Consider the following 12,930-nt stretch of genomic DNA (forward strand, 5'->3'; position numbering starts at 1 on the left):
ACCACCCTGCCATTGACTTCAACACCTGTAACTCCAATGCTGAACCACACTTCCCTGTCATCAACTTAACTTTCAACCACACAGCCTTTTAATCTTACAACTTTTAAAGCAACGGAGCGTGCAACCGCACAGACTCTGAACCATACCTCCTTTACATCAACTACGTTTGCAAAACCAAACAGACTCTGAACCATACCTCCTTTACATCAACTACGTTTGCAACCACACAAACTTTGAACTCTACATCCCTTACGTCAACAGCGCTTGCACCCACACAGACTTTGAATCACACATCCCGTATGTCAACGCCATATACAAACACAGAGACTTTGACGAACACATCCCTTAAGTCTTTAACGTTACTACTGTCAACACAAACGCCTAACCATACATACTTGCCATTGATTGTTGAACCCTCAAAAGGACTGAGGAACAATACAATCTCAAATACAACTGAACTAACATGGAGAGGAAAACAACGTAGAGATATTGAGGACGATTACAGTATGTACGGAGAAGATACCCAACTAGACATTTTATGGGAAACTGCAAAAAGTAATCAATGGTATGAATGGGCAACTTTTACAGCAACAGATTTACAAGGAAAGAACTGTTTGTTTTGTTCTAAATCACCTGCAAGTCAAGTAATAGTAGTGCCAAATCCATTTGATTTTGAAAAATGTGCGGAGATGAATAGACTCCATTGTAATGTGAAACTGTTCAGACCTATTTGTCCAGCAGAATGTTTGGGTTCTCTAAGTAATAGCAGAGAAAGACTTATGTATCGACACATACGATCATTTGCATCTAGATGCCGAGGTATCGATGTATCAAAAATTATGCAAGTAGGAAATGACCAAATAGAAATCCCACAATGGTACATCATAGATTATAGTAAGGAATATGAGTGCTTTGTAAAAACCACAGGGAATATTAATATGGGACAATTTAAAGGAAAATGCAAAGTAATTTGGATGTTAGATAAGACAAAAGTTCGACAAGCCAGTGATACCTTAGATCTCCCACCTATGAGGTCATCAGGAATAAGAAATGGGAAGAAAATAATTCCAGAAAAAACCTGTAAAAATCAAACTACAGCATTCCCCGATGTAGACACCTATACTGATCAAACACAAGCGATAGCAGATTTTTTCTGGGTTTGCGGGCATAGAAAACTTTTACCTTCTTTGCCTTTAGGATGGAAAGGAAAATGTACAAGAGTACGACTAATACAGGAGATTCATATAATGGAATGGGATTTCGATTACAAGTCAGAACCAAGGGACACAAGTAACCGTAGAGTTAAGAGAGGTTACGAATCAGATCCTACAGTATACATAGACGCAATAGGTCAACCCAGAGGTATACCAAATCAATTTAAGGCCCGAGATGAAGTTAAAGCAGGTTTTGAGTCAATATTCATTTGGATTTCACAAAATAAAAATACAGAATGGATCAATTATATATACTATAACCAGCAGAGATTCATTAACCACACCAATGAAGCTTTAACTTCACTTGGAGAGCAACTAGATGCAACCAGTAAAATGACATGGCAAAATAGACTCGCGCTTAATTGGATATTAGCGGATAAAGGAGGAGTGTGTATTTTATTTTCTAATTACTGCTGTACTTTCATACCTAATAATACAGCACCAGAAGGTACGTTTACAAAAGCTATGACCAAACTCAAAGAGTTACAGATTGAAATGGCAACTAATGCCGGAAGGGATGAGAAAATGTGGGATTGGTTCGATTTAAAACTAGGAGCATGGGGAGCTTGGTTAGCAAAATTAGGAATATTTGTAGGAGTAGCGATCGGCATCGGAGGACTATTATTTTGTTGTGTCATACCGTTATTAAAATCCCTCGTTATCAAAGCTACCGTTAAACAAATGGAAATGACAACTTATCAGGATGATAAAAAACTAAAGGCACAAAATGATCAGTCCGTGCATTACCAGGACTTACTTTACAGAACGGTAATGAACCTACAGTTAGTAAATGAATATTCAAGCACCTCTGAGGAGGATGAAAACGAATAAAAGCAAACCTCAAGCGCATGTAGGTTAAGTATAATCAAAACGTATTACACGAATCTTACTTAAAATGTATTATTAGGTAGTACTTTTGTTTTATTGATTTGAGTTTACTTTTTGTTTTGGGTTTTATATGTATGCTTAGCTTTAGGTTATATTGGGTTTTATATGTATGCTTAGCTTTAGTTTATATTGAGTTTTATATGTATGCTTAGCTTTAGTTTATATTGGGGAATTTTATATTCACTTGTGTTATTCAATTTAATTTACATGTCTCTCGTGTTTATCATGCATACATAACTTAGATTGTAGTATCAATTATTTCAATTTACTTATTTTATTTGGTTTGATTTAAATTTACATTTTACTTTATGGTTAACATACATACTTAGTTTTGTTGATTATTTCTGGTTACTTATTTTTTGATTTAACTTTATATTTACTTTATAATTATTATGCATGCTTTACTTAATTTTGTTTATTTCTACTTACTTGATTTGATTTTACTTTACAGTTATTTGTTCTCTATGCATACTTTATTTTTGTTTTAATTACTTACTATATTATTGCTTTTCAGTTGCCAACATTTATATATACGGTATGATTATCATATATTTTGTACCATGTACTTACCCAGTTTTACCACATATGTTCAATATAACTACAACAGCCGCAGACAAGTGCAGAACCAATTGCACACAAACTGTTTATGTAGGACTTAAGTTCTTTTACTTTTACATTCAAAGACAAAATAAGAATGGAAAGATGTTTGCTCTTATTGTCCATAGTTCGAAGTGCAGTGGCATAATTTAGTAATTGGTAATATATAGTGGTTTTCTTTAACCACAATATATAGTGATAACTGAGAAACTGAATTATGAAACGGCACTCCGGATTAAAATAAATAAACAGGAAAGTGAGGCTAGGTAAGCCTCAGAGCGGGGATTATGATGAAGTTTGTTTTAATCCGAATATAAAGGAAATAAGTATAATCTTACTTTACCATGATGTTTTTCTATATGAATATAACCATAGTTCACCATTGTGTGTATGAAATTTACCAGCATGCATTGCAGTATGTTCTTATACATGGCGAAGGTTGTTACATGTCGAAGGCTGAGACAAAAGACGTACTGTACTCTTGACAAAGTGATGCCATATGTTTTCCATATGATGCAAACCATATGTTACTGAATATTAGACCATATATGGAGTACATGGGGTGGGGAGGCCCCCTTATATATATACCACTTGGGGTACAGTAAAACTTTAGTGGATCTTGCAAGATCTCCTCACGGCTTTATTTTGCTGACAATAAAGTCCATCTTTGAAATCAAAACCTAAGATTGAAGATTGCTACATCTGAAAAAGGGAAACCACAACACTGGCAGGTGCCATTGGAGGAAAAATCTAAAGAGCACACAGCTTTCAAGACCCCCTTAGGTTTATTTCATTTTACAACAATGCCAGTTAGACAGTGTGCTGAGCAAGGTCATTGAGGCCGGACTGACGTTGAATGTGAACAAATGCAACTGGGTGAAGCAAGAGACTTGTTATCTGGGTTTCCTGTTGGGGAATGGCGAAGTGCGGCCCCAAGTGGATAAGGTGGAAGCAATCCCCAACTGTCCCAGGCCACGCACCAAGAAGGAAGTACGGTCATTCTTAGGTCTAGTTGGTTGGTATAGACGATTTATCCCACATTTTTCCAGTATGGCAGTACCCCTGACCAACCTAACCTTAAAAGCAGTAAAGAGTTATGCCAGTTTTTTCCTCTGAGTAGAAGGAAAGTGGCAGCCATTGTGCTGTGTAAATAGCTTTATGTATTTTCTTTAATATAATTTTTTTTGTTTGTGAAAATAATCTTTGGGGATTTTTGGAAAATAAAACACCCTTGCACTAAGGTACCGAAGTGTCTGAGCCATCATTCCTAGTGGAGGAGAGCGGTGTTGCTAACACGCCTCATCACAATTACAAACAGCAACCTAAACGACAACATAACATTAATGTAGACTTAAACACAGTTATCTAAATATAATTTAGTACATTTAAACATCACTGTTTAAAGTTTTTACCAGCCTTTGTATGGTAGCATATATGCATTGTTTGGCAAAAAGCAGTGTTCCTCTGTTTGTCTCTGTTCTATTAAGCAATTATATGCTAGCCTACATGTAATCCTTATATTGTACTGAAATGAGCTGTATTCCTTGAGGCCTAATAATCCAATAGCACTTTTTGATAAGTTGTGTCAACCCAGTGCATGCCAGGTTTGTTCTGTGAATCTGAATTAAAAGTGAATTAAAGAATAGAAATGAAAAGAGGTCTTGCCATGTTAGGCTAAATTTGCATTATAGTGGGCTCTAGCTCTATTGTGTTTGGTATGTGTACCATAATTTACCAGACTTTTAGAGAGAGAGAGAGAGAGAGAGAGAGAGAGAGAGAGAGAGACACGCTGAGCACTCGCAACAATGAATTGAGCCGTGTAAAATAGTAAAATAAAAATGTAAATGGGAATCATGGAAAATCTATTTGTGGCGGCCAGTGTTGATTCCGTAGTGAAATCACGAACAAATGAATGTATGGGAAACACTGATTGCCTTTAACATCCAAAGATAGAGTCATTGTACTTCTCAAAAGAGTTAAAAATAAACAGAGTAGACTAGCTAGCCGTTTCATTAATAATCATATAACAGTTACTTACATTGTCATTTTCTCTGTGGGTGCATCATCAATAACTCCCGAGTGTTTTGCTCGTGCATTGTCATTGTGCTCCTGTGATAAGGAAGCGACGTTTGGCACAGTGTAACAGACCACTCTTTTATCACAACTTGGCTTAAATACTTTCATACTTTGGAAGCAGGGGCGGACTGGCCATCGGGAATTTCGGGAGCAATCCTGAACGGCCGTTCCATTTCAGGCCGAACCGGCCGAAGGTCAAAACGTTTTTTTTTTACGTTGCGCTACTGTACCGGCCTGACCGGCCGCTCAGCTACAGCGGAACGCTGTCTGGGTGTTTGTGTGTGTTGTGTTCAGTGCCGGTCTTTCCTATACGCAAATTACGCAATTTGCATAGGGCCCCGCACCACTAGGGGGCCCCCTTGATCTCAGAATTATTTAAAACCATTATACCAAAGAAAAAATATTATTATGTTTAATGAAAACAAGACGCTATAATTTAATTAATTTGCAAACTTCCGAATTTATGCGGGTTTTTAAAAATACTTAATGATTTCTTAAATCGCTGATATGTACTCATGCAGGGCGTTTCTCAATCCGAAAGCTGCAGCCTTCAGAGGCTACATCTGTAGGCTGCATATGCGTCATAAAAACGTATTTCAGAATATTAACAATTACAATGTTGACTATTATTCTTGGTTAATGGTTAATTGTTATATTATGCTTATGACTTGCAAATGAAATGCTTATTTAACTTAAATAAATCAGGCTTGATGATGCAGCGCGCATATGCGACATCCGGAGGTTGCAGCCTTCAAATTTAGAAACGGCCGCGTGCATGACGCAGAAGAGTGATTTGGTAACGATGCGCATATTATATGCCCACCATTGATTTAAAACAAAGCTATCCGTCTGGGGCAGAATAAAGGGGAAAAACGTAAAGCAAGGGAACCAGATAAAGGATTTGCGCGAGCAGATTACATACAAAGTCAATGCAAAGACGCATCCACACGCGTCCTAGCATGGGGCGATGCAAATGACGCGAAAACACGCGCTTTCCCTTTGAACTTCAAGAACGCGCTCTCGCGCAGGATAATTTGACATGAGAGAGAGAGAGAGAGAGAGAGAGAGAGAGAGAGAGAGAGAGAGAGAGGTAATTTGACATGAGAGAGAGAGAGAGAGAGAGAGAGAGAGAGAGAGAGAGAGAGAGAGAGAGAGAGAGAGAGAGAGAGAGAGAGAGAGAGAGAGAGAGAGAGAGAAGACTTGAAATTTGTAAAGGATTTAATTATATGAATCTCTATGGCTAATTTATAAGACATGTTGCTGATACAGTACTGTGTGTTGTACTTTTTCTTGTATGCCTAGAATTATTCAAGGAGGTTGATTCTTTTAACTTCCTTTTAAAGTGACATAATTAATGACATGTGCAACAAATGGATATAGGGTGTCAAACTCATAGATTTGCAATATTTAAAATCAGACACTCTTTTTAAAATATTTGGGGTCAACCTCTGGGACAGCTTTAAAGGGACACTTCACCCATTTGCATTAAGCGTTGTATAGTTAGAACCCCAGTCATGTTTTTGAATGGTCATGCATCGTTGCCGCTGAGACAGGAGAAATACAGATTTCAGTGTTGCACTTCCTTCTTTCAATGATGTAAAAATCATCATTTTGCATCATTGAAAGAAGGAAGTGCAATGTCTTTGTTGAGGGAGTGAGACTACAAACACCCCTTTTCTCTGTCAAATAGGCACCAAATTCTTAATGTATGTTACAGTTACAGCTTTGCTTAGGGCCCCCCAGCATCTAGGACCGGCACTGGTTGTGTTACAAACCCGACAGGCTGATCAGGACCCCACGCAAAGCGAGCTTGAATCAGCCTGACGGGGTTGTATTCGCTATAAGAACTGCCTCGCTCTACATTATCCCGCTTATTACATTGCTACCTACCAAATAAATCAATAATTTGAAACAAAATATGTATTTTAAAGACAACTAGCGCAGCGCTGAAAAGGGGCTTAGCTACATAATGTCTATAGACCCTTTTACAGCCCACATGATCAAATAGCCTGCGCGTGCATTTTGGCAACAGAAGTGGTGTTGTTCTAACGTGTTAGCAACTCAGAATGTTTATCAAAACGGTTTCCCAGCATCAAAATGTCTGGTTATTGCGTTTAGTTGCACTAATAATATACTAATATACGTATATATCTATCTGGTCACTTTATATTTGGCCATCTGCTAACGTCTTCTATCCACTTACATGGATCTGGTAGCTGTGTTGAAAAGGTTGATAAAGTCAACTTTTTAAAATAACTTTCTCTGTCTGTGTTGCTTCACTGCTGATTCTTGCCATACTTCCATTGCCAACATGCGCATGCATACGTTGCAACGTCAACATTGTGTACAAACAGTAAAATGGTGTAAGGGGCCAGTCACACCAAAAGCGTTTATGGCAGTTGCAGGCGCCTTTTTTGAATGATATTCTAGGGGCAGGGCGCGTTTGCGCACTGTTTATGCACGCCGAGCGCCTTGCGGTTTTTGCCGCCTGCCGCGCACGCGTTTTTGAAGGAGCGCTGAGAGCGGAGAAGCGCCCGACGTCATTTGCGTCTTTCCATTGTCCAATCGGATGAGGGGAGAGGCGGGCCTTACGTTGTGGTGAGTGAAGTTTACAGTTGCTTTAAAGAACCGGACTCCACTCGCTCACTCTCTCCTGTGTGTTTGTGCACCTCTCACCCTCAAACAAGGTCAGAGCAAACGCCCTCTTTTTAAAGTTTCTGCTAATATGACAGTTAACAGCAAAAGAGCGCTCATGCTACAATATTTGATTGACAAGACAGCTGACTCGGTGGTTGCTTAGCAATATGAAAAGCCGCGTCGCACTGCTCTTTTTTTTAAAAAGGCAGTGCGTCGCGCCTTGCGTTTGCAAGCGTTTAAAGTGTTTTGGTGTGACTGGCCCGGCCCCTAAGGAATCCCTGTATGTCTGTATATTAGCTGTTAAGGTCTATTTTAGAGGTCGAGATTAGGTTTTGCTGACCTGGTTGTGTTTAGTTCAGTGGTGACTTGCTTATACAACCTGAGGAGGCAGGTTTTATCCTAAAGTTTCTTTAAGGTCTTCAGCATAATCTGATTCTCTTTATACCATAAAAACACTATTAGAATTAAAATATGTGCAAAAAATCCTGCTCGTGCACCATGGGCACTCGCGTAAAAGGCCTGTTCACCTTAAAGTCCCGGGCTGAATTTCAGTCCCAGTACATCCCTGTTTGGAAGATTTTCGGACTCCTAATTCCATAGACTCACCTGCCACCGCCATTTCTTCAAATTTAAAGCAGCGAAGGCAGGGGGAGAGGTAAGAAAGATACAGCGTAGCAGATTAACCCAACAGGGTGTGCACAGCGCACAGATTGGGGTGGAGGTGAATTACATTGAGCCATTTGAGACAGAAGACAGAATTATAGTGGGCCGTTTGAGACAAAAGAAAAATAAATTGGTGACACCTTGACTAAAAAAAATTGCAGTCGACAAATTTTCATCGTCAATTACATTGACTATTCACGGCAGCACTAATTAAAATGTCTGTAAACACAATAGTACCTGATCTGTTTAAAATTATTTCATTGGTATATGTCTGCTGTCCATTTCATTCATTTTTTCTATTTTTGATCTGAGCGCATAACAGTGAAATTGGAAAATGAGTCGTCAGGCCTATTTGTTTTTTCATTTTAGTTCAGGAAACAAAAAATAGAAAAACAAGTTGTTTTGGAAAAAAACAAATGAAGGAATGATACACCGGGCCCTATTTGTAAACTGCCATTGGAAAATAAAAATAGTCTGATTAAAAAACAGACTTCCAAAATAATCCGGCGGGCCAGAAAATATTGCCTGTTGCCGACCCCTTGCTTAAATATAAGGTTCCCTTTCAGTCGGTCACTACGACGTCACGTCGTGACCGACGAATTGGGAACCGCTTCGCGGGTGACCTATCTACTTCGAGAACTATCAAAAACGCCAATGAACTTGGCATGCAGGTATTTGCATAATGCCGGCGCCGCCCCGCCAGGTGCGTATATAAGGCGCAGGTGCATAATACCAAATCAGCTTTATTGCTTCGAAGCCGGCAGACATCTGCTCTCGAGAAGCTTTTCAAACTGATCTTCGTAGATCCTGTTCTGAAGGGAAGAAAATAAGATCTCAGCTTGCTGAAGTTGGTTCGCCAAAGACACCTCAGCGGAGGCTCGCAGTGTTTTTTCTCCACCCTTTCTCTCTCTCTCTGTCTCTTTAATTTAGGACTTGAGTTCGAGTGAGTGCGTTGCCTCTCCCTGTGTGTTTCACCAGCTTGCACAAAGAGTGATTTTCCTAAAAGAGCAGCACGTTTGAGCTTTGTGTCTTTTTAAAGACAGCCACTCATTCGTGTCACTGTCGGGGTCGTCTTTTTAAAGATGGATTTCCGTCCGTGCTCCGTTTCTGGATGCGGTGTGTTCATCGCCCCCCAGGATGGCCACAAGCGTTGTCTTTCGTGTCTGGGGCTCCAGCACGCAGAGGCAGCGCTGCGTGATAGCTCATGCTCCGTCTGCGAGGGCATGACTATAGCGGATTTGCGGAGACGGGTGTCGTTCCTCCGGCAACAGCCCCCGCCTTCCAAGTCTGGTACTGCTAAGGGCGCAGTTACCAGGCTTGCGAAGGATGATCTCCGTATAACGGTGCTGGGTCGGTCTGCTGGTTCGTCCAGTAGCTCCCAGCGCCCTGATCCGTTGCCAGCGGAGGTCCCGATGGAGACGAGCGGCCCGTGTTCTATGGTGTCCTCGCGCTCTGTCGAGCCTCCACCTGACGCGATGTCCACCGTAACGTCGGAGGGGGGGTTGTCAGCCTCGGACGTCGATCCGGATCCGCTCCCGCCTTCGGGCCAGGTTGCGGGTTCTGCGTTCGACCCTGAGATGGCAGCCATGCTCGCTCGGGCGGCGGAGGCGGTCGGCTTGGAGTGGACTAAACCTCCCCCACCTGAACCGTCCCGCCTCGATGATTGGTTCTTCGGGGGTGCCAGGGCTTCTCAGTCCTCGCCCCCGGTGCCTTTCTTCCCCGAGGTGCATGAAGAGCTGACGCGATCGTGGAAAACCCCGTTTTCCGCCCGGAACCGGCCGTATCAGCCTTCACCTCTCACCTCTCTCGAGGGTGGAGATGCCAAGGGGTACACTGGTATCCCGTCAGTGGAGCGCCCGGTCGCGATGCAGTTGTGTCCGGCCGGTGTCGCTTCCTCCTGGCGGGACCAGCCTACTCTCCCCTCACGGGCCTGTAAGCATTCATCGGCGCTGACCGGTGCTGCTTACAAGGCTTGTGGGGAGGCAGCCTCTGCCCTGCATGCCATGGCATTGCTGCAGGTTCACCAGGCTAAGGCTCTGAGGGACCTGCACGCGGGAGGTCACGACTCGGCGGAGTTCTCTGAACTGCGTGCGGCTACGGATCTGGCGCTTCGTGCGACCAAGGTCACCGCACGCGCCGTCGGGCGTGCGATGTCTACCCTGGTAGTCCAGGAACGCCATCTCTGGCTGTGTCTGGCGGACATGAAGGACGCTGATAAAACCCGGCTCCTGAATGCTCCGGTTTCCCAGACCGGCCTGTTCGGCGAGACGGTCGAGGAGTTTGCCCAGCAATTCTCCGCGGCCAAGAAGCAGACTGAGGCCATCGCTCAGATCATGCCACGTCGGAAGCGTCCTGCGCCTGCCCCGTCCACGTCGGCGCCTCAGCCTGCTCCTCGCCGAGGGCGTCCTGCGGCGGCCGCCTCCGTTCCTCCCCGGGGCTCTTCTAAGAAGCGAGGAACCGGTCGTCAGCAGCCCGCCCCGCCCGCTCAGCCCGCTTCAAAGGGTGGAAAAAGAAGATCAAAGCGGCCCTGAGACGGGCGACCTAGAGATGGAGGGGATCGCTCTTCGGGAGATGGTGAAGGCACCACTCCCCCCACCGGAGGAGGGCCGGTTGGGGAATCTTTTGTTTCATTTTTCTGTTCCGCCGACTTTTCAGTCGGCACCCACAATTTCACAAAAAGAGCGAATTCCACTTCCATCTCTAGGTCTTCAGATGAGCGCCGGAGACACGAGCGGGCTCATAACCCCACCGCGCTCTCCAACTTCTCAGGTGGAAGGAGACAGCTACGGGCTCATAACCCATCGTCTTCCTCCTCCTTCGCCAGAGGGTGCATCGAGTGGTGTGAGGTGTCTTCAGAGCCTCCCTTACTCACCCACCCAGCGACGGACTCAGGTGAGTGTTATCACACACAACACTGCTGTCGGTGCGGCCATTACGCACACACCGGCGATCACCTCCGTTGCGCCTGCCGCGGGTACACCGATCGTGCCTTTAGTCCCCCTCGCACGGTATCTGGGGGCGTGGGAACAGCTTCCCAGCCCGTCGCGTTGGCTTTTACGCACGATTCGTCTCGGCTATGCGATCCAATTTGCCCGGCGTCCCCCCAAATTCTCCGGCGTTCGTTTCACTACGGTGAGAGCTGCCGATGCGCACGTTCTCCGTGCGGAGATCGCTGTCTTATTGGCGAAAGACGCGATCCAGCCGGTCCCTCCAGCCGAGATGAAGTCGGGGTTTTACAGCCCTTACTTTATTGTACCCAAGAAAAGCGGCGGCTTGCGACCGATCCTGGACCTGCGTTCGCTGAACCGTGCACTTCACAGAATGCCGTTCAAATTGCTGACGCCCAAACGCATATTTCCATGCATTCGTCCAAACGATTGGTTCGCATCTATCGACCTGAAGGACGTGTACTTCCACGTATCGATTCTCCCCCGGCACAGGCCGTTTCTCCGCTTTGCGTTCGAGGGGCGAGCATACCAGTACAAAGTCCTCCCATTCGGGCTCTCTCTGTCGCCCCGTGTATTCACCAAAGTAGTGGAGGGGGCTTTAAAACCCCTGAGAGAGAGAGGTGTGCGCATTCTCGCGTATTTGGACGATTGGCTAATAATAGCTCAAACACGTCAGACGCTGTGCGATCACAGAGATTTAACTTTAAAACACCTCGCTCGTTTGGGTCTTCGGGTCAACTGGGAAAAGAGCAAGCTTTGCCCCGTGCAGAGAATCTCTTTTCTCGGTATGGAACTGGACTCGATCGATTTGACAGCTCGTCTAACAGAAGCGCGTGTACAGTCGATTATGACTTGCCTGAATACATTCAAGAGGAAGATCGCGGTGCCGCTGAAACAATTTCAGAAGCTTTTTGGGCATATGGCAGCAGCCGCAGCTGTGACTCCGCTCGGACTGCTTCATATGCGACCGCTTCAGCATTGGCTTCACGATCGAGTCCTGAGGAGAGCGTGGCTGCGCGGCATTCACCGTGTTATCATTACACCTGCGTGTCGTCGCACTTTCACTCCGTGGTTAGACCGTGCGTTTCTCCGAGCCGGTGTGCTTCTGAGACAGGTCTCCAGGCATGCAATAGTATGCACAGATGCTTCAGACACGGGGTGGGGGGCCACGTACGATGGGCTTGCGGCGTCGGGGGTCTGGACGACACCCCAGCTGCATTGGCACATAAACTGCCGGGAAATGTGGGCTGTATATCTTGCGCTCGTCCGTTTCAGCAACGAGTTACGGGGCAAAGATGTATTAGTTCGCACAGACAACACTGCGACCGTGGCGTACATCAATCGTCAAGGCGGTTTACGCTCGCGTCACCTGTCGCATCTCGCCCGTCACCTCCTCACTTGGAGTCAGAAGAATTTGAGGTCTCTTCGTGCCATTTACATTCCGGGCACGCTCAATGTAGAGGCGGATGCGCTCTCTCGGGCTGCGCGTCCCGGCGAATGGCGGCTCCACCCCATTGCGGTTCAGCAGATTTGGAGACATTTTGGCAAAGCGCAGATAGATCTGTTTGCTTCCCCAGAGACGACCCATTGTCGCCTGTTCTATTCACTAGCCGACGACTCGCTCGGCGTGGATGCATTGGCACACAGCTGGCCGCGAAACATGCGCAAATACGGGTTCCCTCCGGTGAGCCTCATTGCGCAAACCCTATGCAAAATCCGGGAGGACGAGGAGAGCGTGCTGTTGGTGGCACCATATTGGACAACCAGGAGTTGGTTTCCAGAACTCTCTCTCCTCGCGACAGCCCCTCCGTGGAAGATTCCCCTGAGGAAGGACCTTTTTTCTCAACAAGAGGGCACATTATGGCACCCGCGCCCCGACCTGTGGAACCTCCATGTGTGGTCTCTGG

This window comes from Misgurnus anguillicaudatus, chromosome 10 (assembly GCF_027580225.2).
Source record: "Misgurnus anguillicaudatus chromosome 10, ASM2758022v2, whole genome shotgun sequence".
NCBI lineage: Eukaryota > Metazoa > Chordata > Actinopteri > Cypriniformes > Cobitidae > Misgurnus > Misgurnus anguillicaudatus.